Genomic DNA, 4128 nt, shown 5'->3' with positions numbered 1-4128 from the left:
GTAAAGAGAATTTTAAAGAAGATAGAGGTAAGGAACACCCACAGCGGGGAGACTTTACCATAAGCAGCCCCACCAGGAGGCAGAGGGGGGTGGATGCCCCTCCAGGCTATTTTCCCAACCCAGGGATCGAACCAACGTTGCCTACATCGCGGGCGGATACTTAACCATCTGAACCACTGCTGCTAAGTCACTTCAGGCATGTCCGACTGTGAACCACTGCTGCTGCTGCTAAGTCGCTTCAGTCGTGTCCGACTCTGTGCGACCCCACAGATGGCAGCCCATTGGGCTCCGCCATCCCTGGGATTCTCCAGGCAAGAACACTGGAGTGGGTTGCCATTTCCTCCTCCAGTGCATGAAAGTGAAAAGTGAAAGGGAAGTCGATCAGTCGTGTCCGACTCTTAGCGACCCCCTGCAGCCTACCAGGCTCCTCCATCCATGAGTTTCCAGGCTAGAGTACTGGAGTGGGATGCCATTGTAGCGGAGCCCACTTCAGCGGAAGCGAAAAGCAAAATCTTTCTCCTGCAACGGCTCTCCAGCGCCCCCTATTGACAAAGCTTAACATTGTTCCACTTGACAAGAGAAAATTATTTAGAGGGCCCAGATTCATTTTCACAGAAGCAGCAAAAAGGGATAATCTGGAGTTAAGAGTGAGTAAAATCAGTAACTGACACAAGTGTTATTCTGTAATACTTTTAGGGGCTGACAGTAGTGATAATTTCAGGTTGATGCTGTCTGAGTAACAGCCAGTGTGGGTCCTCCTGGGCCTGCCTGCTGCTATTTGTCAGCTATAGAGCAGTAACTCCGCATGATCCCTGGGTTGGCAATATCAACATCATGTGGGAACTTGTTAGAAATGTAGATTCTAGTACCCTACCCCCAACCAATGGAACCAGCAACTCTGGGGACCAGCAATCCGGGGTTTTCATAAGCCCTCCAAAGAATTCTGGTACACACTAAGGTTTAAGAACCATTGTTACAACAGTAAGTTCTAGAAACTTGCTGTTCAGGCACGAAGAAAAGTCAATAAGGATTTATTTGTATGAGTTTAAAGCTCAATCTTTATTTTATTTATTTACTTATCTGGCTGTACTGCCCCTCATGTGAGATCTTAGTTCCCCGACCAGGGATCAAACTCAGCACCCCTTGCAGTAGAAGCGTGCAGTCTTAATCACTGGACCACCAAGGAAGCCAGGGTCTCATTTTTTAATTTTGAAGAAGACAACCTAACTTCTCTAGGATCTGGAAGCTACCAGGGAGCATATCATTTTAACCTCTGCTTTCACATTGATGTTGTGTTTCTTGATATGTGGGCATGAATGCTTCAACTATGCTCATTTTGGTAAGAAATTCTGTTTTTGATGTGCTCTTATGTACAGGTCGTGCTACCTTGATGAGGGCCCCAGAGCTGCTATTGCAATTTTCATCTGCTTCTATGGGTGCACAGATGTGGAGTGTAATGCCTATTCTGCCTTTCCGTTATCTGTGCTTTTTCCTAGGTCTCCACCACGGCTTCAGCTGTTGAAGGAACAGCTCAAGCCACAAACCTAAGGTCAGCACAGCAGACAGCAACATGGAGCTCACATAAGCTCTCCACTGCACCTTGCCCCTCAGATAACCTCATGAGTTGGCTTGCCTCCTTGACAAGGCTCCAACTGCCCAGAACAGAAAGTTTCCCTTTCCCCTGACACAGCCTTTGCCTTTCCAAGCTCCTTAATTTGCTCCTTTCAAAGCAAAGATGGAGAGATGTACTCTAGCAAGAGATTTTTCTGCCATTTTTTGCTTTGAAATGGAAAATGTGTCTGTGTGTGTGTGTGTGTGTGTGCATGTTTGTATGCTGTAGGAATTATGGCCTGGCCCTGGTCCTGCTAGTAACTAGCTGCATGGGGTTGGGCAGGTCACCAGCTCTGGTTCTAATTTCTACATTCATATACAGAGCATCAGACCAGCTGAGACTACTCCAACATTTTAAGATTCTATGTACCACCACAAGTGTATCCTTAACAGATAACTTGTTGGGCTTCAATGTCACCCTGTAGTATAACAGTCAGGCCCTCTTCTAAACTCCTTCCTCTGGGGCTTAACATTTAGTACAACAAAACCTTCCTACAGCAAATTCAATCTAAAGGGACTGAGGTTATTTATGCATAGAAAAGTGATGTCTTCAGCAGATTTGCTCCTTTTAGCCTTTCTAAACAGATATTGGCTTGGCCAAAAAGTTTGTTCAGATTTTTTCCCATAAGATCTGATGGAAAAACCTGGGGGAGCTTTTTGGCCAATACAACACCTCATTAACTGCTTTGATGAGTAACTAAATGTGAAAGCACATCGTGGAAATGAAATGCTAGTATTCTTCATTTCAAATTCCCAATTTTTCATTGAGAGAAGTAAACAAAAACATTTTGTTCTTCCCAACATAATTTGAATGTTTCCATTTTTAATGTCTTAGTGTCGCACCCCCCCCCCCCCACACACACACCAAGATAAACAGTCTCTGATCTATTTTCACATGCTGAAATGGGAAAAGTCAAATGTGATGCTTCTCAATCAACAGCGACAATATTCTCTGTGGGGAAGAGTATTTCAGAAATTTTGGGAAACAAAGTTTGAAAAGTCATTTCTAGACTTCGATATTAAAAAAAAAGATTTTGGGACTTCCCTGGTGGCCCAGGGGCATAATACAGGGAGCCCAGGTTTTGAGCCCTGGTCTGGGAACTAGATCCCACATACTACAACTAAAGACCCTGTGTGCTGCAGTGACAATTGAAGATCCCACATGCTGGAACTAAGACCTGGCTCAGTCAAATAAATAAATACTAAAAAAAATTTTTTTAACTGTTTGGATAAAACAAATTACATCCATCTAAGCTTGAGAAAATTATAGCCAGGGAGGATAAGCAGAAAAAAAAATGTGGTAATACTTGCAAAATACTTGCAGTTGCTTACCTGTTTCCTCCTCCTTCTTTAGTAAAAGTGTTCCGTACCCCCAAACTTTCCTCAACTTGGCAACATCCCCGGGCAGTGATTCATAAGTGGTTTGAATCTATCCTAACAACTTCTTCCCAGCTTCTTTTGCAGTGAGAGTGGCCTTGGGAGCCATGGCTGCTGGGGTCACCATTGGGTAATTTGGGGAGTCCTGTGGCTGTCTGCCTCCTGTACCCAGTTCCTTCCTTGATAGTTGACACTGTGCTGGGAGCTTCTGTGGGGCCTTCCTGTGATCTCCTGGTGATAGCTCCACAGGCCAAGGATGAAAGACTGTGGCTTTTCTATGATACTTTCAAGTTGTTGAATTTCTGAAGAACAAGTCTTAGATATGTAATAGTTAGGACGTGAAAGTTGTTTAGAGTTTATCTGAAATTCAAATTTAACCATGTGCCCTCTGATTTTTTTTCCCCTTAAATCTGACAACTCTATGTAAAGACCCTAGACTACATGTCTTAAACGTTTGTTAATGTAAAAAGGATTACCTCAGTAAGTTACTATTAGTCAAGTTAACACACTGCTTGCATGTGAACTCATTCCTGATATAGTAGTAATTTGTAAGAAGTACCCAGCATTTATTATGTTCACTATGTGCTAGACACTGTGCTAGTTAACAGGGGGTATTTGTAATTGAGCCACAGAGGTAGGTCCTGCCTTCAAGGAGCTTGCAGTCTAGCTGGAGAGACAGCCACTGAATGAGTGATTCTGTAGGTGGCAGAGTAATTACAACTGTGACCAGCGCTCTGAAGGAAAAGTAGAGGAACCTAGAGAGCACTGATGAGGGCGGGGTAAGGAGAAGGGAAATCCTTGAGAAGTGGCATCACAAGAGTGAACTGAAGGCAGAATAGGAGTTAGTGGGCTAGTTGGAGGGAGGTTTGCAGAAGTTTGCTCCAAGCCTCAGCAGCAGCACGTGAGGCTGCTGTGACAAGGGAAGAGTCCTGGTGAGTTTGAGGAGAGGAGGTTCCAGTGGTTGAGCAGCATAGAGTTGAGTGATGGGAACTGTAGGCAGAGAGGCACTTAGAAGGTGGATCATGGATGCCTTGGGGGCCGTGTTAAGGATTTCAAAACTTATCCTTACTCTCTACTATACCCACACTAAGTACTGTTGGTATCCTCACCTTACAAAGAGGAAATAAAGACTTTAAAGGG

The sequence above is a fragment of the Ovis aries genome, chromosome 2, assembly GCF_016772045.2.
Source record: "Ovis aries strain OAR_USU_Benz2616 breed Rambouillet chromosome 2, ARS-UI_Ramb_v3.0, whole genome shotgun sequence".
NCBI lineage: Eukaryota > Metazoa > Chordata > Mammalia > Artiodactyla > Bovidae > Ovis > Ovis aries.
Note: the sequence above shows the minus strand (reverse complement) of the source record.